The 25,872-nt window shown below is 46.9% G+C and overlaps 1 protein-coding gene and 1 pseudogene across 1 annotated transcript in view; both read left to right on the top strand.

Moving 5' to 3' along the window:
- The window catches only part of LOC137537221 (uncharacterized), a 256,733-nt gene that overhangs the window by 11,034 nt on the left and 219,827 nt on the right, over positions 1 to 25,872 (top strand). The window lies entirely within an intron of this gene.
- On the top strand, positions 477 to 8,405 carry LOC137535487 (zinc finger protein 84-like; annotated as a pseudogene).

Genomic DNA, 25,872 nt, shown 5'->3' with positions numbered 1-25,872 from the left:
TTGTCTGCACATTGCCAAATAAAGGAAGTTGTACAGCAGTGCCGACCATCCTCTTTCCTTTCATCCCTAATGATAATTGTTCCTCCCCTCAGAATTCTCTAACAGGAAGTGATGGTGTTTCTCTATTTGCAGGGCGGAGTCACGGCATCAGGAACCTCTCAGAGACTCGTCTCTCTGTATCCACAGACTGTACAACGGATGGTGATGTCACTGGACAAGAGTCTCCTGCAGATATCCTGGTTACCCCAAATATTCCCCCAGGCTCCCCTCACCTGTCTAACCCCGAGGGGCCTCATACTCAGCACAGCTCTCCCCCTGTTGGAGGGTCTCATTCCTGTTCCACATGTGGGAAATGTTTTGCATGGAAATCAACACTTGTCAGGCATGAGAGATCTCACACTGGTGAGAAGCCCTATACATGTGCTGAGTGTGGGAAATGTTTTGCACAGAAATCACATCTTGTCAGACATGAGAGATCTCACACTGGTGAGAAGCCCTATTCATGTGCTGAGTGTGGGAAATGTTTTAGGCATAAATCAAGTCTTGTCTTTCATGAGATCTCACACTGGTGAGAATTCCTATTCATGTGCTGAGTGTGGGAAATGTTTTAGGCATAAGTCAAGTCTTGTCGCACATGAGAGATCTCAAACTGGGGAGAAGCTCTTTTCATGTGCTGGGTGTGGGAAATGTTTTGCTGATAAATCATATCTTATCAGACATGAGAGATTTCATATTGGTGAGAAACCCTATTCATGTACTGAGTGTGGGAAATGCTTTGCTAATAAATCACATCTTGTCGAACATGAGAGATCTCACACTGGTGAGAAGCCCTATTCATGTGCTGAGTGTGGAAAATGTTTTAGCTGTAAATCTACGCTTGTCATTCATGAGAGATCTCACACTGGTGACAAGCCCTATTCATGTACTGAGTGTGGGAAATGTTTTGTGAGTAAATCACATCTTGTCAGGCATGAGAGATCTCACACTGGTGAGAAGCCCTATTCATGTGCTGAGTGTGGGAAATGTTTTACTGAGAAATCAAGTCTTGTCACACATGAGAGATCTCACACTGGTGAGAAGCCCTATTCATGTGCTGAGTGTGGGAAAGGGTTTGCAAAGAAATCAGATCTTGTTAAACATAGGAGATCACACACTGGTGAGAAGCCCTATTCATGTGCTGAGTGTGGAAAATGTTTTGTTAAGAAATCACATCTTGTCACACATGAGAGATCTCATACTGGTGAGAAGCCCTTTTCATGTGCTGAGTGTGGGAAATGTTTTGCTGATAAACCACATCTTGTCGAACATGAGAGATCTCACACTGGTGAGAAGCCCTATTCATGTGCTGAGTGTGGAAAATGTTTTGTTAAGAAATCACATCTTGTCACACATGAGAGATCTCATACTGGTGAGAAGCCCTTTTCATGTGCTGAGTGTGGGAAATGTTTTGTGAGTAAATCACGTCTAGTCAGGCATGAGAGATCTCACACTGGTGAGAAGCCCTATTCATGTGCTGAGTGTGGGAAATGTTTTAGCTGTAAATCTACGCTTGTCATTCATGAGAGATCTCACACTGGTGAGAAGCCCTATTCATGTGCTGAGTGTGGGAAAGGGTTTGCAAAGAAATCAGATCTTGTTAAACATAGTAGATCACACACTGGTGAGAAGCTCTATTCATGTGCTGAGCGGGAAATGTTTTGATCATAAATTCTATCTTATCACACATGAGAGATTTCATAGTGGTGAGAAGCCCTATTCATGTGGTGAGTGTGGGAAATATTTTACTGAGAAATCAAACCTTGTCAAACATGAGAGATCTCACACTGGTGAGAAGCCCTATTCATGTGCTGAGTGTGGGAAATGTTTTTGGCATAAGTTGCTGCTTATTAGACACTTGTGTTGAGTGTGGAAAATGTATTGGCCACAAATGTTCTGATGCACATTGTTTTGTTTTTTCTTCTTCCTCTTTTTTTTTTTTTACTACCACATTCACACAGAATGCTGAGGATTTGTTCATGCTACTCAGTGCATTGGTTTATAAAGTGTTAAAGTCCCTGAACTGCAGTGACACGATGAGATAAATATGAGTACATATAGTACTGAGCCTAGTTAGAACTTGCTTTGTGTTCACTTTTTTATTTTGTAATGTAAGGCTTATGAACCAGGTGCTTTATTAATACAAATGAGGCAGGATCTGCAGTCATATGCAGCCATAGCTCTCCTGAAGAGTAAATAAAAGCCAAAGCACTTTTATCTGGCTGAACAAACACTTTTGTTAACACAAGAGTGCTGAAATTATCAATTTCCTGCTGTAGTCATGGCAGCATACGAATGGGTAGTCCCGCCCCCAACATACAGGTCTGTTAGCTATACATTAAAGACTCTCCCCTTCCTCCTCGCTTTTTTATTTCCTGTCCACACAACAGGTCTGTCCCTTTCATGGGAATCATTTTAAATTTTTTGCCCTTATCTTGCTGCCTTCTTGCAGCAGTCCAGGCAGGTTCAGCCTCTCCTGCTTTGAAGCCCCCCGGAATACCTAATTGTAGAGTGCTTGTGGGGGACCCATGTGCTGGGGGGGTTAGTGTGAGCTCTGTCTCCACATGCAATTATTTGCTTCCAAACATTTGTTTTACCTGGGCTCTAATGGCTGTGCAGGGAGGGAGTTGTGTCTCTTTGCACTATGACTTGCAGTTTCAGCTTTCTTCCTGAGTTCTACAGGCAGGAAGTGATGCAGGGCTGCCCTCCAGGAAGTATAACATGATGGAGGGTTTTTCTCTTCCACGCTGGATTCTAGTTGGGAGGACGCTCTGCTGCTCTGTCGCGATCTCTGCTGCTGCTGGGAACAGGTAAAATTACATGCATAATGCTTTGGGGATGTTTCAGCTTGTTTTTTTTTTCCTGCTTCCTCTGTAGTTTCAGGCATGTTTCTATCATTGTTTTGCAGTGCTGCTGTCTGTGGAAACTTGCGTTTATTGGCTGGAAGGTCAGTTTGTTTTGCAGATGTTGGTTTTGCCTGGAGGTGATTTACTTTTGCCTGCACACATTTATGCTCCATGCTTTCTCTGCAGCTGTTAGTTGCTGAGACATGGAGTCAGAAGCCCTGGAATATAGTTAGCATTTGATGGGTAAGGGCGTGATTATGTCACATATGTTTAAGTATTTTTTTTCTTTTTAAAAGAGTGCATCAATATAGCAAAAGTAATTGCTTTGCTTTGTCTCTGCAGCCCCTCTACTTCTAGAGAGAGCAAAGACCAATCCTAGAATAATGCAGATGATTCATGCTCTGGGTCCAAATCAACCAGCAAGACTAAACCTATTAACCCCCCTGACAAAAATACCTGCTGGGCTTGTGGAGACTATACATTACCTGGCAAACTTGTGTGCGCAAATTGCTTATATTCATTACCTATTTATGAAGAGGAGGAATTGCCTGACATTCAGACTATTGTTAAACAAGCCGTTTCGGAATCCCTTAAGGGCCCTTTTACATTAGCGGCGATTACAATGCTGAATCTTAAAATTGCAAACAGCTAGTGAGTTTTAAATCGCTATGGTTTGCTTAATAACATAGGAATCGCGGTAGGTAATTTCCACTACCACGACCACGATTCGATTTTTACTTAAACGCAATCGCACAGCAGAGTGATTTTTTTGCCACAATTTTGCTATGCAGTGCATTGCATACCAAAATTGCAATCGCTGGGAAAAGTTTAAAAAGATGAATGGTCAAGACTGGATAGAAAGCCACAACTTGCAAGTAGATTCTTTAAATTGTACCCTTTGGAAGGAGAACTTCCTGCAAAATTGGAGTCACCACCTACAGTGGATGCATCTATAGTCACATTGGCCAGACATGCAGTGCTTCCACTAGAGGATTCTGTATCTTTTAAGGACGCATTAGAAAGAAAAATGGATATTGATTCAATGAGAGCTTAGTCCACTATGGGTTCAGCTTGCAAACCTGGCGTTGCGCTAATGTCCATAGCTAAGCCTCTACAGTCATGGACAGATAATATTTAGACTGGTTTGAGGGAAGAATACAATAAAGATATTCTCATTGCTGCACTAGAAAAGTTCAGATTGGCGGCAGAGGTTAAGCCATTATCGATGTGGTGAGGTGCGCATTCAGATCTATGTTACACACTGTTACAGGTAAAAGGGCTATGTGGTTGAGACATTGGTCAGCCAACAGTAACTCCAATGTTACATGGTGCAAGATTCCATTTGATGGGAAACACTTATTCGGAGAAGGCATGGATACAGCTATTTCCAGGGTCACTGGTGGTAAAAGTGGTCTGATACCTCAGGAGAGAAGGGGGAAAAGACAACAAGGAACTTCAGATAGAAGGTCATTTTGTTACAGAGGCCGAGATAACCCAGCTGTCGGGGGGGGGGGGGGGAAGCAGATACAGGAGATAGTGGCAAGGTGCTCAGACTTCACTTTCAAAGATCACTAAACAGAGAAACAGCCAGATCAGCAATCAAACGCAAAAGTCTTTCTGAGGACTCGCCAGCCCACACCCCTGCTGTGGGAGCCCGTTTACAGTTCCTGGAGGTGTGGGTGAGGTATATAACAGACAGATGGGTCTTAGACATGATAAAATAAGGTCACACATGGAGATTCGTGTTCCAGTCTTCAGAAAACGTATTTGTGGCAACGAAGATCCCTCACGACAGAGAAAAGTTACATATAATAACATCGTACGTACAGGACTTGTTAACCAAGAATGTCATGGTACAGGTATCGGAAGTGGAAAAATTTAGCGGCCTTTACTCTCCGTTCTTCATCACAAAAAATCAGGAGACCTGAGACCAGTCCTGGGTCTGAGACGTCTGAACAAACATATAGAAAAACTCAGTTTCAAAATAGAATCGATGTATACGATGGCAAGGGTGATTCAACCCCAAGATTGGTTAATATCGGTGGATCTCTCCGACGCCTACATTCCTATACACAAGCTCTTCAAAAAGTACTTCAGATTCGCAATAGGACACAACCATTACGAATTCACAAGCTTGCCCTTTGGAAACTCAACGGCCCCACGGACGTTTACAAGGGTTTTGGTAACTGGTATAGCGTACTTCAGGCGTTTAGTAAAACTGATCAGAACCTTGGAAGATTTTGGATGTATAGTGAACTGGGAAAAGAGTCAATTACAGCCAACACAGATGCTAGTCTACCTTGGAGCACAGTTCACTACAAAAGAAAATGTGATAAAGTTACCAGAGGAAGAAATTACCAGAGTGCTTCACTTCCTTGCAGAACAATATTGGACGGCCGAGGAATATCTAAGGCTAATGGGAACTTTAGCCTCGAACATTCCTATGGTCAGGTGGGCAATGTGGCACTCGAGAATATTTCAAGTGAGTTCCTGAAGCTATGGAACAACAAGATTTATTCTGATGCAGATAACCACTCAAATGAGAGTTAACCTGGTGGTTGGAGAAGAAAAATCTAAGGAAGTACCTTCTGCTAACAGTGTCGCAGTCAGCAATATTAATATTGGATGCCAGCATGACAGGCTGGGGGGCTTGGATGGTTGCTAGATGTGGTATGGCAGGTAAAGGGTGTATGACAGTGCATCCTGATTGGCTGACGAGCGCCTGCTGGCCACTTAAATGTAGCTGGATGCATGTACTGCTGTGTTCTATTGCTTGTGTGTGTTGAATTTAGCATTCAGTATGGAGGCAGTGTTGGTGGGTTTTCTGGATGTGAGAGGTCCAGAGCCTGGGTGTGAGAGGTCCAGGCCCACCTGCACTCCCCTCCAGGTATCGCGTGTTGGCCTTGGGGCCCTGGCCAGTGAGAGAGGTCCGGGGCCCCTGGCCATCGTGTGAACCAATCGTGTGTTTTTAAGCGTTTTCTTTCAGCTCTAGGACATGGCGGGCAGGTGAGCGGTTAGGGAGGGACCCCTGTGGGAGGGATGCCTGCACGGGGCGGTCCTGCAATCTTGCGATGGCGTCCAACTGAAGCCTCCCACCTGAATGCTAATGGTTGCTAGATGTGGTATGGCAGGTAAAGGGTGTATGATAGTGCATCCTGATTGGCTGACGAGCGCCTGCTGGCCACTTAAATGTAGCTGGATGCATGTACTGCTGTGTTCTATTGCTTGTGTGTGTTGGGGGGCTTGGATGTAAGACAACTAAATATAGGGCTGTTGGAAGTTTCAGGTCAGGAACTTGACAGCGAAGGTCTTAGAACTGAGAGCGGCACTTCTGGCACTCACACATTTTTCGAAGGAATTGAGGGGTTTACATGTCATTGTCAGAATGGGCAATGCCTCAGCAGTTGCATATATCCAGAACCAGGGGGGAACAAGGAGTATGACCTTGCTGAGAGAGGTGACACCGATTATGCAATGTGCTCAACAAACAGTTCAATCTTTAAAAGCAGTTCACATACTGCTTCTATTAAGTAGCTGCAAATGAGATCTGCTCTTCTCAACTTCCCCAATTGTGCAAGTCACTATACAATCTTGGGCTGACATGCTCACTAACTTGTTACCCAACACTGAGTATAAATCAATTCCCATCAAGATTTCTGCACTCTCAGCAGTTATTCGAGACTTTAGATTTCAGGGATGGAACTCTCTGGGTATACAGACACTATCGCAAATTGCTTCACATAATAAACTTCTTTCTTTTTTGACTCTATCCCAGAGATTTCCAGGTTTTGAATCCACCTTCCTCCAATACCAACAAATAGCACACTGCTTTACAGCATACCCTCTAACAGAAATCCTTATACCTCGACAACTACTTGCAATGTTAGACAGCCAAATCCAGCTTAGAGGAGGCATCTCTGCCTGGTACCAAACTATGATGCATAAACGAGTCAGTTTATTGGATAAATGCTATTTACTGGTCCTCAGAAATGCAGACCCCAATAACCACTAATATCTTTATCAAGGCCCATAACGACCTTAAAAAGGTATCTAAATGTGCCACTCACCCTGAGACCTCAAGGAAGATCTATAAATTCTATACCTCTCCACGCTTGTTAGCCAGCTTTTCTACCGATCATTCCCCCTATTGCTGGAAAGGGGTTGATATGATAGGTAAGGCTTTTCACCTATTATGGGACTGCCCCAAGATCAAGCCCTTATGGCAAGCTATTTTTCAAATAATTACGACAATAACAGGCTCACCGATAACAGGAAGTCCAGAACTAGCCCTGTTTCTTATAGGCCTTAAAACATTTCCTATTAATTTCCAAATACCAGTGGTGCACTTGTTATGCTCCACAAGACAAGCTATTTTAGGAGAATGGGCATCTGAACATATCCCTTCCCTGCCTTCCATAATTCAGACCACGCAATGTAACCTAACTATGGAACACAGTCTCCGATTAAATCCCAACCCCCTACTATAGCCTCCTCTCCAATCTATTAATTGGAAAGAAATAGTAAATTCTTTTGTTGAAGTCTCCACCTCTAATACTAGTTCTCCCTTAGTACAATGAGATATGAAGTATTCCCTGCCAACACAGATTGTTAGTGGTACCTCCCTATTCTACGTAATGGATAGAATACCTCCCCCTGGTGCTCCCCCCCACACTCTCCTTCCCCTTCCCCTATCCCTCTGATGAGACAAACTGTCCACAACAGCTCCCCTTACCACAAGAAAATACCAGGTAAAGAGCTGCTGGTACTTTCACACCTCTGCATTGTTAGACCCTATATTGGTTTTTGGTTTATTGGTTTCTTAAATTTGTTACCTTATACATTATATACCGTGTGGTGGTAACAAGATGATGACACTTTTCTAAATGGTAGATTGATGTCTCACATCTATATTGATCAGAATCTTTGTTATATGTATACCCACGAAGATAGAGTATGGTATAGGTTCATAGAAGTAGAAAACAGTAGCTTATGATCTTGTGACCTACCCGTATATTCCGGGGTATAAGACGACTGGGCGTATAAGACGACCCCCCAACTTTTCCAGTTAAAATATAGAGTTTGAGATATACTCGTCGTATAAGACTACCCCTCTTCCAACGCACACCGAAGTAAAAAAAAACAAAAAAAACATGTGCTGGTGCTATGTATGAACAGATACTGGTGCTGTACTGTATGTTTTACCCAGTATATAACAGTATATAGTCAATTGACTTGTTGCATTGGTCAGCTCTCCTTGTCTACCTGTTTATCAGAGCGGTATGGAAGAATAGATTGCGCTCAGCAGGGAGATCTGAGAGGGGGTAACAGGATAGGGCGTATCACCCGGCATCAATGACACCCGGCGTATAAGACGACCCCCAACTTTTCAGAAGATTTTTAAGGGCTAAAAAGTAGTCTTATACGCAGGAATATACAGTATATCCTTGATTTATGTGTTCTCAAATACCTTTTACATTCTGTTTATACATGTCATGTACATTGAACCATGATGCAATTTATACCTGAATGCTTGTTACTGTTATTGCTTTAAATTCAATAAAAATGTATTGTGAAAAAAAAAGCAGTTCACATCCCAGAGGTGGACATAATGGCAAGCCCACAGAATCACAAGTGCCCCAGGTACTTCACGAGATGCAGGACACAGCAGGCAGAGCAATGGGATGCTCTGACATGTCACTGGAACTTTGCTCTGGGCTATGTTTACCACCCCTCCCCCGATACCATTAATTATTTATTATTATTATTATTATTTATTGTATTTATAAAGCGCTGGACAATAAATAGGGATACATACATTGCAACAAGGGGTGACAGACAGAGAGGTAGCAAACGGTTATACAACATAGCAAAAGGTTATACATACAATCGGGGTATAAAATGTGGTTTACAGAGACCCGGTGTAACAATTGGTGTCAGCAAATAGCAGATGTCTGGTTATTAGGTGATCTGCAGTATCACCAATAATCCAGACACTATACCTGATTATGTGGTGATCAACAGAATCACCAATAATGCAAGTATAGCTAACAACTGATGTGATAGCTAATATCAAGGTATAGTGCTTGGTGCAACAGTAAGTACTGATAGGTTTAGCTATTCCTCACCAGAGGAGCTGGTGGGTACTAACAGTACAGAGCCCCTCACCAGAGACAAGGGCCCTCTGGCGAGAGTAGAGTGGTCAGACTACAACAGACGGACAGATACAGTACAAAATCAGAAGGCAAAGGCAAGAAGGTTTAACAGGCAGAGTCGGCAGCAAGATCAGATGGGCAGAAGTACAGAATCACTGAGCGGAAGAGTAGTCAGAACGAGCCAGAGTCATACACAGATAATATAATACAGTCTATCAATGCTACACGTTAAGCTATCAAAGGTCTGAGCGCTAACACGAAGTATTTGCAACAGCAGACAAGTTGCGAGTGAACCAGCTAGGCTTATGAAGCAGAGGAGACCCCTCCGGCACGCCTACCCCTAACAACCCCTAACAACCAATGAGGAGTGGCGAGCGTCACCTCTGACGTCAGCCGACCGGCCGGTCAGCTGACGGGCCTCCTCTCCGCATAAAGGTCCAGTCTGTGTGCGCGCGCACGCGACAATGAGACCCTATGTGCGGCTGACAGACCTGTCCTCGGTGTGCTAGACGCCCGAGGCACGGGTAAAATGCTAGGCAGAGAGATGGAGGCAGCTGCGGTGGTAGCGCGGTTCACCGCAGCTGCCTCTCCAACGTTCATTACAAGTACGAGTTAGTCCATGAGAAGGGTGTAATTGCTGGGGTTAAGAAGGACACACTAAGGGTGGGGGAGGCCCTGCCGAGGCTTACAGTCTACAGGGTGGGGGGACACATAAGGTAGGACTGTGAAAAGGGTGATTGACAGAGAGTTAGAGTGTGGTAGATGTGAAGTTATAAAAATTATGAAGGTTCTTTGCAGAATTCAAACAGATAAAGTCAAGGTAATGGCAATAATACCGGACTGGCCGCACAGACCATGATACCACTATTAAACCAATTAAAAATTGAACCTCCGTCACCACTGGCCCAGATTCGGGACATAATATCGCAATGATTATTTCTACATCCAGACCCGGGAAGGCTGAGGTTAGAAGTATGGATATTGAATGGACCAAGTTAATTGGCTTAGGTTACTCACAGGCGGTACAAGATACTTTACTTCAGGCCAGGAAACCGACTACAAATGTTACCTATAATAGTCTGGAACAAATGTAAACAGTTCATGTCAGAAAAGGGGCTTATCGAATTGGAACCTGGAGACACTGATATTCTTGAGCAGTGGCGTACCTAGGGCATTTGACACCCGGTGCTGGGTATTAAAAGACACCCCCCCCAAACAAAAAAATGGGCGTGGCTACAACCTGCGGCGCGCAAAGCGCGCTGCGGTGAAAAATGGGCATGGCCATGACCAGATGAGGGCGGAGCTAACTAATTTAAAGTGAACCCGGGATGAGAGTGATATGGAGGCTGTACCCCCAGGAGGGGGAAGCGGGGCTAGATGGAGGGGCTGTGGAGGCAGCGGTGGGGAGGGGGGACATATCCCCCCCTCCCTCACCTGGGACCCCTCCTTCTGCCTCTCTCTTCCCCCTCCAGTATAGCGGCCCCAGTATAGCTAGTATAGTTGCCCCCAATATAGCTAGTATAGTTGCCCTTAGTGTAGGTAATATAGTTGCCCCCAGTATAGCTGCCCCCAGTATAGCTAGTACAGTTGCCCCCAGTGTAGCTAGTAGACTTGCCCTCAGTGAAGCTAGTTGCCCCCAATGAAGTTAGTATAGTTGCCCCAGTATAGTTAATATAGTTGCCCCAGTATAGCTAGTATGGTCGCCCCAGCCAGTATAGCTAGTATAGTTGCCCCCAGACAGTATAGCTAGTATAGTTGCCCCCAGCCAGTACAGCTAGTATAGTTGCCCCCAGCCAGTATAGCTAGTATAGTTGCCCCCAGCCAGGATAGCTGCCCCCAGTATAGCTAGTATAGTTGCCCCAGCCAGTATAGCTAGTATAGTTGCCCCAGCCAGTATAGTTGTCCCCAGTATAGCTAGTATAGTTTGGTTGCCCCCAGTATAGCTAGTATAGTTTAGTTGCCCCCAGTATAGCTAATATAGTTGCCCCCAGTAAGTATAGTTGTCCCCAGTATAGCTAGTATAGTTGCCCCCAGTAAGCTTGTATAGTTGCCCCCAGTATGGCTAGTATAGTTGCCCCCAGTGTAGCTGGTATAGTTGCCCCCAGTGTAGCTGGTATAGTTGCCCCCAGTATAGCTGGTATAGTTGCCCCCAATATGGCTAGTATAGTTGCCCCCAGTGTAGGAGCCCCAGGAAGGGGAAGCAGGGCTAGAAGGAGGGGCTGTGGAGGTAGCGGTGGGGAGGGGGGAAATATCCCCCCCCTCCCTCACCTGGGACCCCTCCTTCTGCCTCTCTCTTCCCCCTCCAGAATAGCGGCGACAAGTGCGGGGCGGCCGGAGGCGTATGGACAATTACTTACCTAATCTCCGCGATCCAAGCGTCATGACGTTACAGGTCTCCGCCTCCAATGCCGCCCACTGTGCTTCCGCTAATCAGGAAGCACAGTGGGCGGCATTGAAGACGGAGACCTGTAACGTCATGACGCTGCGCTCCACGCTTGGAACGCGGAAATCAGGGAAGTAATTGTCCATACGCCCAGGGGTGAGAGCCTGGCACCTGGGTGCAAGATTTTCTCTGGCGCCTATGGGAGTGGTTAAATTAACCGCGCCCAACCACATAACCGCACCCATGTCCTGCCTCATCACACCCACACCTTCCACCTCTTTACGCATGCATGCGATACCCCATTCCTACCCCTCTTCCATGGGCTTGCTCCTGGCTGGCTTTGGCTGCCTGCGAGTCTCTGGACTGACTCAGGCTGAGAGGCTCTGCGAGTGCGACGCAGTCACACACTGCGTATTTATGGCTGCTTGTGGCCACCCTCCTCTCGCTCGCTATCGTCGGCTCCTCCCCCCGCCAAGCCCAAGTGTGAGGTGGGCTGCCTGTATCTTTCCCGTTGCGCCACGCAGCCTGCCAGTGTTGCCAACCTTTCACGTTATTTTTTACTGACAAATACCTAAAAATTTACTGACAAAAGATTATTTTTACTGACAAAATTTCCCCACTAAATGCACATAAGAGACAGCGTTTCACCAGTAAATGCAGTGTTCTCCCCAGGGCCAAACAGGTGGGCGCGCCGCCCGGGTAAGATCAATTACCGCCCGGCTGTCACCAATGCAGTCAGCCGCCCTGTCAGCCACCCCAGCGCATAGTCACAATCAATGTCCGTGCACGCAGCCAGCCTGAAATGGCTGTCGGCTTAGCCTCGCACTATCACCGCAGCGTGTCCGGCTGTTACGACATGCCGGGATCTCTTGCAAACAAAACAAGCCACGCTACTCCTGAATCAGTCTCTTTGCACGAGATCTCGCGCTTCCCAGCCAATGAATGCACGGGCTCGCTGGGAAGCGCGAGATCTCGTACAACAAAGAGACTGATTCAGGAGTAGCGCGGCTTGTTTTGTTTGCAAGAGATCACGGCATGTCGTAACAGCCGGACACGCTGCGGTGATAGTGCGAGGCTAAGCCGACAGCCATTTCAGGCTGGCTGCGTGCACGGACATTGATTGTGACTGTATGCGCTGGGGTGGCTGACAGGGTGGCTGACTGCATATGCAGCATGATATTACCAGCGGTCAGGGTGTTGGGGGTGGCGTGGTGTTGAAGACAGTGTGCAGGGTCTATATATGATCATTATATATGGCCCCTGCACACTATCTGCAATACCCCACGAACACCCCTCCTCCCCCCCCCCCCCCCCAGGGGGAAATCGTGCATATGAAATAACATTCAGGAAATATAAAAAAAAAAAAAGTTAAAAAAAGAAAAAAAATGCTAAAAATATAACTGGAAGTGGTAAATGTACACCGTGTAAAACAAAGGACAAGAGGGTTGATTCATCAAAGGATGTAGTGCGAGCAATCTCCTGTTGCTCGTGCTAATAAATCAATGCAGCTTAATTTTGTTTCCATGCACAATACGCGCTAGTGTGCGTAACTAAATAACGTCCGCAGCTAAGAAAAGCTGTGCAGGAGTGATGTATAAAGCTGTGCGGGAGTGATGTATAAAGCTGTGCGGTAGTGATGTATAAAGCTGTGCGGTAGTGATGTATAAAGCTGTGCGGTAGTGATGTATAAAGCTGTGCAGGAGTGATGTATAAAGCTGTGCGGTAGTGATGTATAAAGCTGTGCAGGAGTGATGTATAAAGCTGTGCAGGAGTGATGTATAAAGCTGTGCGGTAGTGATGTATAAAGCTGTGCGGTAGTGATGTATAAAGCTGTGCAGGAGTGATGTATAAAGCTGTGCGGTAGTGATGTATAAAGCTGTGCGGTAGTGATGTATAAAGCTGTGCGGTAGTGATGTATAAAGCTGTGCAGGAGTGATGTATAAAGCTGTGCGGTAGTGATGTATAAAGCTGTGCGGTAGTGATGTATAAAGCTGTGCGGTAGTGATGTATAAAGCTGTGCGGTAGTGATGTATAAAGCTGTGCGGTAGTGATGTATAAAGCTGTGCAGGAGTGATGTATAAAGCTGTGCGGTAGTGATGTATAAAGCTGTGTGGTAGTGATGTATAAAGCTGTGCGGTAGTGATGTATAAAGCTGTGCGGTAGTGATGTATAAAGCTGTGCAGGAGTGATGTATAAAGCTGTGCGGTAGTGATGTATAAAGCTGTGTGGTAGTGATGTATTGCTACCACGATACTTCACTAGTTCGGCCACTACTATGTTAAACACTACTGTGCACCTTTTGTAAGCAGCGGCTGTTTAGTTATGCACACTACACTAACACTAGAGTACATAATTGGTGCACATTAAATTTTCCACACCGCCAAATTTCCCTGTGCCGTGCCATCCCAACCCACCCAGCTACTTTTTTATGCCACCCGGCTGGAAAAAAATTCTGGAGAGAACACTGAAATGTACGTAATGACAGACAGCCTTTCACCAGTAAATGCACATAATAAGAAACCGCTTTTCACCAGTAAATGCACATAATAAGAGACCGTTTTTCACCAGTAAATGCACATAAGAGACCGCTTTTCACCAGTAAATGCACATAATAGGAGACCGCTTTTCACCAGTAAATGCACATAAGAGACCGCTTTTCACCAGTAAATGCACATAATAAGAGACCGCTTTTCACCAGTAAATGCACATAATAAGAAACCTCTTTTCACCAGTAAATGCACATAATAAGAAACCGCTTTTCACCAGTAAATGCACATAATAAGAGACAGCTTTTCACCAGCAAATGCACATAATAAGAGACAGCTTTTCACCAGTAAATGCACATAATAAGAGACAGCTTTTCACAAGTAAATGCACATAATGACAAACAGCCAGTGTCCCCAGTATATGTAGCCAGCCTGGACCCCCTTTAGGTAGTGAGTGACAGGGACCCCCTTTAGGTAGTAAATAACAGGGAACCCTTTAGGTAGTGAGTGACAGGGAGCCCTTTAGGTAGTGAGTGACAGGTGCCCCCAGGCTAGCTAGGTAGTGAGTGACAGGGACCCCCAGTGAGTGACAGGTGCCCCCAGGCTAGCTAGGAAGTGAGTGACAGGGAACCCCAGTGAGTGACAGGTGCCCCTAGGCTAGGTAGGTAGTGAGTGACAGGGACCCCCAGTGAGTGACAGGTGCCCCTAGGCTAGGTAGGTAGTGAGTGACAGGGACCCCCAGTGAGTGACAGGTGCCCCCAGGCTAGGTAGGTAGTGAGTGACAGGGACCCCCAGTGAGTGACAGGTGCCCCCAGGCTAGGTAGGTAGTGAGTGACAGGGACCCCCAGTGAGTGACAGGTACCCCCAGGCTAGGTAGGTAGTGAGTGACAGGGACCCCCAGTGAGTGACAGGTGCCCCCAGGCTAGGTAGGTAGTGAGTGACAGGGACCCCCAGTGAGTGACAGGTGCCCCCAGGCTAGGCAGGTAGTGAGCGACAGGGACCCCTCACCTCCCAGCAGCAGCAGACCTCTCTATCAGCGGGCGACCCGACCTTAGAGCGGGCGGCGGGCGCACCGCTATGCGGAAGTGATGTCACTTCCGCATGAGCGGTGTCCGCTAGGTCCTAGCGCCGGCGCCTGCTCTATCTGGCCGCCCGCCGGGGGGAGGCAGCGGGCACCGGTGAAGATCAGACTGGGGGCAAGCACAGCTCGGCGCCTTGGTGCAATGCACCCACAGCACTCGCCCAGGCACGGCCCTGCCTCCGGCCGCCCTGCACTTGTCGCCGCTATCCTGGAGGGGGAGAGAGAGACAGAAGGAGGGGTCCCCACCGCTACCTCCACAGCCCCTCTTTCTAGCCCTGCTTCTCCCTCCGGCTGTGCTGCTGTGGGGGGTCGTGGCGACACCCCCCTGGGTGTCTGACACCCGGTGCGCCACGCCCCCCTGCGCTCGATTGTAGGGACGCCACTGTTCTTGAGTTCTTACAAGGAGGCCTGGATCTTAATCTAGGCCTGAATACACTACAGGAACATATATCGCCGATTTCTGCACTGACTGATATAAGATGGGCCGCACATCCACTAATCATACAATTCTTTAAAGCAGTTAATAAGAGAAGACCTCCAAAGAGGAATATTTTTCCACAATGGGAACTACCCCTGGTGCTTAAAGCTTTAACTAAAAAAACATTTGAACCTGTACATGAAGGTACTTTGCTGGATCTCACATAGAAAGGGTTATTTTCTGTAGCATCGGCCAGAAGAGTATCCGAAATACAGGCACTAGGATATAAAAGTCCTTATCTTACACTGTTTAATGATAGTGGTCCTGAGACCGGTTCAACACTTCATTCCAAAGGTGCCAACAAGTTTTCGCTTCAATCAGGAGTGGATGCTTCCTTCATGTACCTTGTTGAAAGAACAGAATCCTTACACTCTTGATATTCCAACTCTTTTGAGGTTCTATATTTGTAGAACAGAGGAGATAAGGAAAGCTGACAGACTTTTCATATGTCCTTCTGGATTAAGGAAAGAGGAAGCTGTCTCTGCGCGGACGATTGCATCGTGGTTCATAAAGACGATTACCTTAGCATACAAGGCAGAGGGTCAGGAACCACCAAGAGAAATAACAGCGCACTCTACCAGAGCCATTTCATCATCGTGGGTGGCCTTTGCCAAAGTATCCCCAGATGTAATTTGTAAGGCGGCCAATTGGTCTACTGTCAATACTTTCATTCAACATTATAAAGTGGATCTGGCGATCCGAACAACAAGAGACTTTGGAACTGCTGTATTAAGTTCGGTATTGAATTCATAGTTATTAATTGAGTTTAATGTCATATTTTTGTTAATTAAGAGGAAAACTAAGAGTATCTTTAAGTTTCCAAGTGGACCCTCAAGTTTTTTTCTTTGGTCTTTGAGAATTTTCTCTGTTGTGTCAGATAAAGACAAACTTTTTGGTTTTGCACTGCAAATTTTCTCTCCCACCCTAATTATTGGTTATGCTAGTTAAAGAGACACTGAAGCGAAAAAAAAATGATGATATTATGATGATATTATGATTTGTATGTGTAGCACAGCTAAGAAATAAAACATTAAGATCAGATACATCAGTGTAATTGTTTCCAGTACAGGAAGAGTTAAGAAACTCCAGTTGTTATCTCTATGCAAAAAAAGCCATTAATCTCTACGACTTTCAAAGTCGTGGAGAGGGCTGTCTTCTGACTTTTATTATCTCAACTGTAAGTGAACAGTTTTCTTTTTCTCTGCCAGAGGAGAGGTCATTAGTTCACAGACTGCTCTGAAAGAATAATTTTGAATGCAGAGTGTTGTGTAATCTGCACATATTATAGAATGATGCAATGTTAGAAAAAACACTATATACCTAAAAATAAAAATATGAGAATATTTTCTTTGCTGCTAATCTTCTAGTAATTATTCATAGTACACAACCAATTCATTATATCATATTTTTTTTCACTTCAGTGTCTCTTTAAATCCCATTCGTATGCTGCCATGAATACTGCAGGAAAACTGAAAATTGTATACTTCCCTACCGGTAATTTTCCTTTCCTGCTGTAGTCATGGCAGCATAGGGATTTCCCACCGCTAGAGTGCAAATCCTGAAGAAAGTTGGAAATGTAAAAATTGGAGAACATGCTTATGACTTAAATTGGAGGTTGTATACTGGAGTTTGTATGTTGTGTATGTTACAGTTTTTGGATTCATTAGGATACTTATACTTCGCTTGACTAGAAACAAAAAGCGAGGAGGAAGAGGAGAGTCTTTAATTTATAGCTATTTGACCTGTATGTTGGGGCAGGACTACCCATTCGTTTGCTGCCATGACTACAGCAGGAAAGGAAAATTACCGGTAGGTAAGTATACAATTTTCCGTTATTTGTTTTTGCTGGAAGCTGAGTAAACCAGATTTTAACCTCCCTGGTGGTGCATTTCTGTCTGGAGTTATGAGTCAAAAGCGGTAAATTGTTTTAGGCTTAAAATTCTTATTTCATAACTCACCAAAATATGTCAGAATTAGGCATGCTCGAATGTACCAAAATTAGATTCGGGAACATTCGAATTCGGGTCCGGGGCAAATTCGGATTCAAATTCGATCGCGATCATCGAATTCGGTTCGTGTTCGGTAACAAATTTAGCATAAAAATTTGTGTTCATGAATTGGGATGCGTTTTTTTAAGGGAAATTGCATTTAAATAGGTGTGATTAAAAAAACAAAATGTGATGGAAAACTTCTTTTCTGCATTTCTTGTTTATTCTTCTTCACCGTCTTCACCTTCTTCTTTCTGTTCTCTCCATCTTTTTCTTCACCGTCTTCTTTTTCTGTTTTACCATCTTTCTCGTCATCAATCATTACTATCATCTTCATCTTCTTCACTGGCATCTGGTTCTTCAAGTTCTTCTTCTTCTTCACCTGGTTCATCTTCAATTGGTTTTTCATCTTCTTCTTCACCTGGTTCTTCTTCGTCCTCTTCTTCTCCTTCATCATCATCATCTGGTTCTTCTTCTTCAATCTTCCTCCTCCTCCTCCTCCTCCCATACGTCACTCCTCCTCCTCCACCCATACGGCACTCCTCCTCCTCCTCCCATACGTCACTCCTCCTCCTCCCATACGTCACTCCTCCTCATCCTCCTCCCATACGTCACTCCTCCTCCTCCTCACCACAACTGGGACAGCACAGTTTTCAACCCAGACACCTCAGAATTTTTTTTTTACAACAGTATATAGCTAATGTAGTGGCGTAATAGCTAGTGTAGCATGGCATAATTCTGTGGACCCTAGCGGTGGGAACACAGACAGCAGGAGAATGAAAATGAGCACTGCATAATACGTTGCCAGTTTATAAATACAATAAATTCATAAATAAATACATCAGCAACAGCAGGAGGAGGAGGAGTGACTTATGGCAGCAGGCAATGTATTCTGTGGACCCTAGCCGTGGGAACACAGACAGCAGGAGGATAAATACAACAGCAGCAGCAGCAGCAGGATGAGTGACTTATGGCAGCAGGCAATGTATTCTGTGCACCCTAGCGGTGGGAAGTGGGAACACAGACAGCCGGAGAATGAAAATCACGCTGCGTAATATGTTGGCGCTTTATAAATACAAGAAATAAATTCATAAATAAATAAATACATCAGCAACAGCAGGAGGAGGAGGAGTGACGTATGGCAGCAGGCAATGTATTCTGTGGACCCTAGCGGTAGTAACACAGACAGCATGAGGATGAAAATTAGCTCTGTGTAATATGTTGGCGCTTTATAAATACAATAAATGCATAAATAAATTCATAAATAAATGCAGCAGCAGGAGGAGGAGTGATGTGTAGCAGCAGCAGACATGTTACGGGCCATGGTACCTAGCGCTATTACCACAGCAACTAAAGAAAAACCAGGCCAAATTATCAAGACCAAGGGACTGAAGGTTGATGTCAAAGAATAATTCCCAGGCACCTCATGTCCTCCTCTCGCCGACAACAGGTGCCTGGAACGTGCCTTCAATCCAGGCCTGGTTGATCTTAAAGAATGTGAGTCTGTCCACGCCCTATGTGGACAGACAAGAGCACTTCTCAGTGACCACACCACCGGCCGCACTGAAGCACCTCTCGGACAGCACGCTGGAAGGGGGGCAAGACAGGACTTCCAGGGCGTACTGCACCAGCTCACTCCAGATGTTCAAGCGCTCCACCCAGTACTCCATGGGGTACACGCTGCCGGTGTCAAACCCATTGAAGGACCCCATGTAGTCGGCCACCATCTGGGTGATGCACTGGCTGTGACTTTGAGAGGAGGTGGCTGCTGCATGCACCTCCTCTCTCGGCTGCTCTACCATCATTTAGAGTGCATTAGTCAATGACAGCAGGTCTCCTGGGCGCCTGACGCTGCTGCTGTCCACAGGCACCGGCTGCTGTGCTGGCTGAACAGGGACAGCGGGGGTGGAAAGCTGTGGGAAGGCTTCCTCCAATCACCGAACAAGGATCTCCTGCAACTCCCCTGTTCGCTGCTCACGGCCTCTAGCAGGCAGAAACTGAGCCCACCTCCCCCTCAGCCATGGGTCCAGGATCATGCTGATGCAGGCGTCCTCCCTCGATTGTATCTGCTTGACCCTGGCATCTGTGCGCAGGCAGCACAGCATGTGCGCTGCCATGGGGGACAGGGTGGTCCATCCAGCAGAGACATCAGAGTCAGCGTCCTCCTCCTATGGCCCCTGAGCCTCTTCCTCATCTCTCCACCCTCGCACCACTGCTGCTGCGCTCCTCTGTTCCCCCTCAGCAGCAACGTCCAGCACCTCCAACTCCTCCTCCTCCAGGGACTCAAATACCTGCGCAGCAGTGGACTGCGCAGGCTGCTGCTGTTCCAGCTGGTTCAGGGCCTCCTCTCCCAAATTCACCAAATCGCCAAGTGCCCTGTCCAGCAGACAAACAAAGGGAACCCACTGGCAGAGGGATGCCCGATGTTCGCTCACCAGGTTGGTTCCCTGCAGGAAGGGAGCCAACACCAAGCAGACCTGCTGCATCTGCCCCCACTGCGCGTTGGAGATGAGCTGGAGTTTGGTGTTGCCGGAGACAGTGGCATCATAGATGTAGCGTTGGACAGCCCTCCTCTGATCAACCAGCCGTTCCAGCATCGCCAGGGTGGAGTTCCAGCGAGTTGGCACATCGATGATGAGGCGGTGTCATGGCAGGCCCTCGCGCTTCTGGATTTTGCTGCAGCAGCAGATAAGCGGCGGAAAGTGCGCCCAATTTTCAGCGCCGCTTCTAACAGCTCCTCCATCCCCTGGTAGATGCGCATTAACTTTTGCACCACCAGGTTCAGGAGGTGGGCCAAAGCAGGGGATGTGGGCCAAGTCTCCCCTGCTGAAGGCAGCCAGCAGGTTGGTGGCATTGTCGGACACCACCAGTCCGACTCGGAGGCCTCTGGGGGTCAGCTACATCTTCTCCTGCTCCCTCAGTTTGAGAAGGACGTTGGCTGCCGTCAGTTGGGTCTTCCCAAGGCTGACCATCTCCAGCAATGCTTGGCAGTGGCGGGCCTTCACGCTGCTGTTCAGATAGGCTTGCTTGCCAGCGGGAGCTGATGCTTCTCCTCTGACCCCGCACGGTGGCACCACATAGTGGGCGACTGCTGCCGCTGATGCGCCCGAGGATGGACCTGCTGCTTCGTTGCTCGGGCATTCCACCAGGCTGACCAAGGACAGATAGCGGGCTGTCCCAAAATGGCTGCTCCACGAATCCATGGTGACGTGGATCCGCGCACTCGCGGCATGATCGAGCGCACGGCCCACGTTTGCCATGGCAAAGCGGTGCAGTGCTGGGATCACCCTGCAGGAGAAATAGTGTCGGCTGGGGACTTGCCACTCCGGGATCCTAAACTGCAGCAGCGCTCTCATGTCACTCCCCTCCTGCACAAAGGAATATGGCAGGAGCTGGGAGCACATGGCCTGGGCAAGCAACCCGTTCAGCAACCGGATGTGCCTGTTGGTGGGAGGCAGCACCTTGGTCACACCGGGGAATGACTCGCTGAGCAGGGTCTGGCGGCGTTTGCCTGCACGGGAGGATGAGGAGGCCACTGTGGAGGGAGCTGATGAGGCCAATATGGAGTGAGCTGATGAGGCGACTGAGGACTGGCTGCCTGGGGGGGGGGGGGACAGTGAGTTGCTGCTGCTGTGCTGCAGCTGCTGAAGTCTGTGCAGTGGCTTTCTGACTCTGACCACTGCCTGCGCCACTGTCCTTCAGCTTCTCAAACTCAATAAACTCCTCAAAATGTCTGGTCTCTAAGTGGGTCTGCAGGCACGAGGTACCCAACTTGTTGAGATTGCGACCTCTGCTGAGACTGACACTGCAACTGTTGCAAATTGCACAGGTCTTGTCCACTCTGCACTTAGTGAAGAACTGCCAGACTGGGGACTTCAACTTGTCCTTTGAGCTTGAGGGCTGGGGATTTTTTGGGCCCTTGGAGGGTTGTGTTTTTTTAGGTTTGGTTGGAGGTTTGCTGCGGGTGGTGGTAGCGGCTGAAGCAGCAGGCTGTGACTCCTGCCTTCCACGCCCTGTGCTGGCCGCCTTGCTAGAGACGCTGCCTCCTCCTCCGATGACGAGCTGCCTTCAACCAACTGTGCTGGTGGTACTGATGGCACATAGGAAGGATCAAGCACATCATCATCATCCCCAAACATCTCCTCTGAGCCTGCCTTAACCAACTCCTCTGAGCCCGCCTCAACCAACTCCTCTACCCCAACATCCCCTGCATCACGCCCCTCCTCATCAGCGCCAACAACAAACTCCTCCACCTCTAACTACTCCTCCTTGTATGTCCCCATCATCTCCTGCTCAAAAACATCCATCTAAACACTCGCAGCCCCTGGGGTGAAGAGCGAGCTCATTGAGCGCAGGCTGGTCGATGGGGTCACCGTGACTATGACCTCAAGCAGTGGTGGAGGCCTGCTGCGGACCGGAGTGCTGGTGGTGGTGGCAATGGTCTCGCTGTCACTGGAGGTCTGGCTGGAAACGGTGGCTTGCTGCTCCGCCATCATTTCCCCAACAGCCTGTGCTTAGCTCTCCGCAATCTGCCGGGGGCGATGACCCGTCTCAAAAATGGGCGCAACACGCTGCTGCTGAGCCCCTGCTCCCTCCTCCACAACTCTGTGGTCAGTGGCTGGCGGCGGACCAGTCACAAACCTGCTGCTGCTGGCAGTGGCTGCTGCAATGGTGCTGCCTCTCCTGCTGGTGCCTTGCCCTCTACCTCTGCCAGTCATTGTGCAATAATATAGATATATACAATAAATAAAAAAAATATATTCATAGAAAAGGGCGGGAAAGGGTGTAATCTTTAATAAAGTCTGGGTTGGTGGTGACTGGTGTTGAGTGACAACAAAAAATGAAAGTTTTTTTTTTTTTTTAATGTAAATAGTAGTAGTACTAGTACTACTAACAGCAGTAGTGTAGTCTACAGTAGAGATGGGCCGAACCTCCGATTTTCAGTTCGCGCAAACTTTCGTGAACCGCAATGGACTTCAATGGAGAGGCGAACTTGGAAATTAAAAATATATGGTGGCCAGAAAAATAATTAAAAAGATGTTTCAAGTGGTCTTAATACCTGGACAGAGACATGGTTGAGTGGGATAGACGTCAAAAGTCTCAATAAAAAAACCTAGATTTGTCGCAAACCACTGTTTTAAGGTCAGAAATCACATTGAATGTTGAATTGCAGGCCTAACCTCCTCCCTCCCTTCCTCCTCCTGAGGAGGAGGAGGATAAGATCATCCTCCAGGGATTTGTAGGATGTGAAAAGCATGCTCACATACATTGGCCAGGAATCGAACCCAGGTCAACTGCTTGGAGGGCAGCTATGCTCACTATACCACCAACACTACAGGCTGAATCCAGCCTAGCTGGCCTGGGAAGGATGAAAAGCTAAGTGGCCATGCAACCATTCCTGCTAACCTAAAGCTTACTTGTGTCTTATAACACATTGGCTTAAGACTTTACCAAATCCAATGCTCCAATATGGGGAAGCTTCTCTGTTTGCTGGTTTTTTTTTTTTTTTTAAAGTGTGGTGTCACAGTTCTCATCTCTTCAACTACAAGAAAGGCCCAGGAGTAGTCTTACCTACCATAATATCTTTGTTATGGCAGGGCCCTTATTACACTTTCTCTTACAGGGCTATGGAAACCGTTTTGCCCATGCGATAAAGCGAGGTGCAAAAATGAAATCATGCCTAGCAGAGGTTGGTTTTGATCCATCAACCTCTGGGTTATGGGCCCAGCACACTTCCACTGGGCCACTCTGCAGTCTGCTTACATTTGTATACAATCTTCAAGTTTAGGAAGGGTACATTAGTTGAAATAGTTACACTACAATCTATGTTACAGCAAGACCCTAATGACACTTTCTCTTAAGGAGCTATGCCCGCCATAGCCCCTTAAGAAAAAGTGTCATTAGGGCCTTGCTGTAACATAGCTTTTCATCCTTCCCAGGCCAGCTAGGCTGGCTTCAGCCTGTAGTGTTGGTGGTATAGTGGTGAGCATAGCTGCCCTCCAAGCAGTCAACCTGGGTTCAATTCCCGGCCAATGTATGTGAGCATGCTTTTGACATCCTACATATCCCTGGAAGACAAGATCCTTCTCCGGAGGGAAGGAGGGAAGCTGTTGTGGGGTGTTATATAAGGAATAACAATCAGCCAGGAGCAAGCTAACAAGCCTACAAGAGCCTAACTAAGCTTTCCCTAGCAGAGTCTGTCAGCAGCTATCCCTTCACTAATTACTGTAGGCAGATGAGTGAGTAAAACAGCTGGAGAACCCTGCCTTTTATAAGGGGGGGCTCCAGGAGTGAGTGTAGTTTGATTGGCGATATTGTGCCTGCTGACTGATGTAGAGGGTCAAAGTTGACCCTAATGGAGCATTATGGGGGTGAACCGAACTTCCACAAAAGTTTGCCTTTGGTGGCGAACGCGAACCACCCAAAGTTCGCCTGGAACCATTCGCGGGCGAACCGTTCAGCCCATCTCTAGTCTACAGTACTGACTAAGTTGTGTGCCAGACAGTGGGTGACAAAGTCAGTCACACACGGTCGGAGGCAATCAATCAATAGGGTCGGGCAGATGACAGTCACAGGTCACAACGGATGCTGGCCTGTGATGTAACTAATTATTTATTACACAGTACAGAAGCTAATAAACTCACAGACTAACAGTAGAAATTAACTGAACGGGTAGTAGTAGTAGTAGTAGTACGGAACTAACTATAAATCGCTAATGTACTACACAATAACTAAGTCATGTGCCAGACAGTGGGTGACAATTATAGTCGGTCACACACGGTCGGAGGCAATCAATTAATAGGGTCGGGCAGATGACTGTCTGTCACAGATCACAACAGATGCTGGCCTGTACACGGTCAGGAACTTACTATTGTCTAACACAGTACTGAAGCTATAAACTAACAGACTACAGCAGTACAAATTAACTAAACTAGTACTAAAAAACTAACTATAATCCCTAACCTACCTAAGCTAGTAGTAGGCTAAGGCTACCTAGGCTAGCAGGCCTAACCTGCGCACAGACTAACACTAGCCTAGCACAGTATAGTGTTGGGCGAACATCTAGATGTTCGGGTTCGGGCCGAACAGGCCGAACATGGCCGCGATGTTCGGGTGTTCGACCCGAACTTCGAACATAATGGAAGTCAATGGGGACCCGAACTTTCGTGCTTTGTAAAGCTTCCTTACATGCTACATACCCCAAATTAGCAGGGTATGTGCACCTTGGGAGTGGGTACAAGAGGAAAAAAAATATTTGAAAAAGAGCTTATAGTTTTTGAGAAAATTGATTGTAAAGTTTCAAAGGAAAAACTGTCTTTTAAATGTGGAAAATGTCATGTTTCTTTGCACAGGTAACATGCTTTTTGTCGCCATGCAGTCATAAATGTAATACAGAGAAGAGGTTCCAGGAAAAGGGACCGGTAACGCTAACCCAGCAGCAGCAGCACACGTGATGGAACAGGAGCAGGCGCAGGAGGAGAAGGCCATGCTTTTTGAGACACAACAACCCAGGCCTTGCATGAGGACAAGAAGCGTGCGGATAGCATGCTTTTTACCGCCATGCAGTCATAAATGTAATAAAGATAAGAGGTTCAAAAAACAGGGACCGGGCGGCAACGCTAACCCAGCAGCAGCAGACGTGATGGAACAGGAGGAGGCGCAGGAGGAGAAGGCCACGCTTTCAGGTGCAACTCAGGCCTTGCATGAGGACAAAAAAATGTGTGCGCAAAGCAATGCAATGAGTAGTTTTCAGGACACAATGGGCTATTCGGAGGAGCTATTCCCACCCCCACAATCTTCTACCTGTGAAAGGTCAATGGAACAGCCACAAATGTTGTGCCCGGATTCACAACCTTTTTCTGTGGAAAATGCACCTCGCACTGAAATGCAAGGCGAGGCCGAGGATGAACATGACGTCAACAACTCAACATGACGCAAAATGGGGGCGGAACAGAAAGCTGCTTTCAATGTTTTGAAGGCCTTAATTGCCTCTGGTGGCCAGTTAGATGCATCATTCATCACACCCAAATCCCAGAGCAATGTGTGCAGGAATTTGAATCTCAGGAGGTGTACCGAGATCATCTGGACAAGTGACAAAGTGACCAGTGACAAAGTGACAAAATGACAAAGTGACAAAATGACAAAGTGACAAGTGACAAAGTGACAAAGTGAGAAGTGACAAAATGACAAAGTGACAAGTGACAAAGTGAGAAGTGACAAAATGACAAAGTGACAAGTGACAAAGTGAGAAGTGACAAGTGACAAAGTGACAAGTGACAAAATGACAAAGTGACAAAATGACAAAATGACAAAGTGACAAAGTGACCAGTGACAAAGTGACAACTGACAAAGTGACAAAATGACAAAGTGACCAGTGACAAAGTGACAACTGAGAGGTTGTTCTGGGGAGCTCCACTGCACT

The sequence above is a fragment of the Hyperolius riggenbachi genome, chromosome 10 (assembly GCF_040937935.1).
Source record: "Hyperolius riggenbachi isolate aHypRig1 chromosome 10, aHypRig1.pri, whole genome shotgun sequence".
NCBI classification, from domain to species: domain Eukaryota; kingdom Metazoa; phylum Chordata; class Amphibia; order Anura; family Hyperoliidae; genus Hyperolius; species Hyperolius riggenbachi.
The sequence above is the reverse complement of the archived record's forward strand: the minus strand, read 5'-3'. Positions and strand labels throughout refer to the sequence as shown.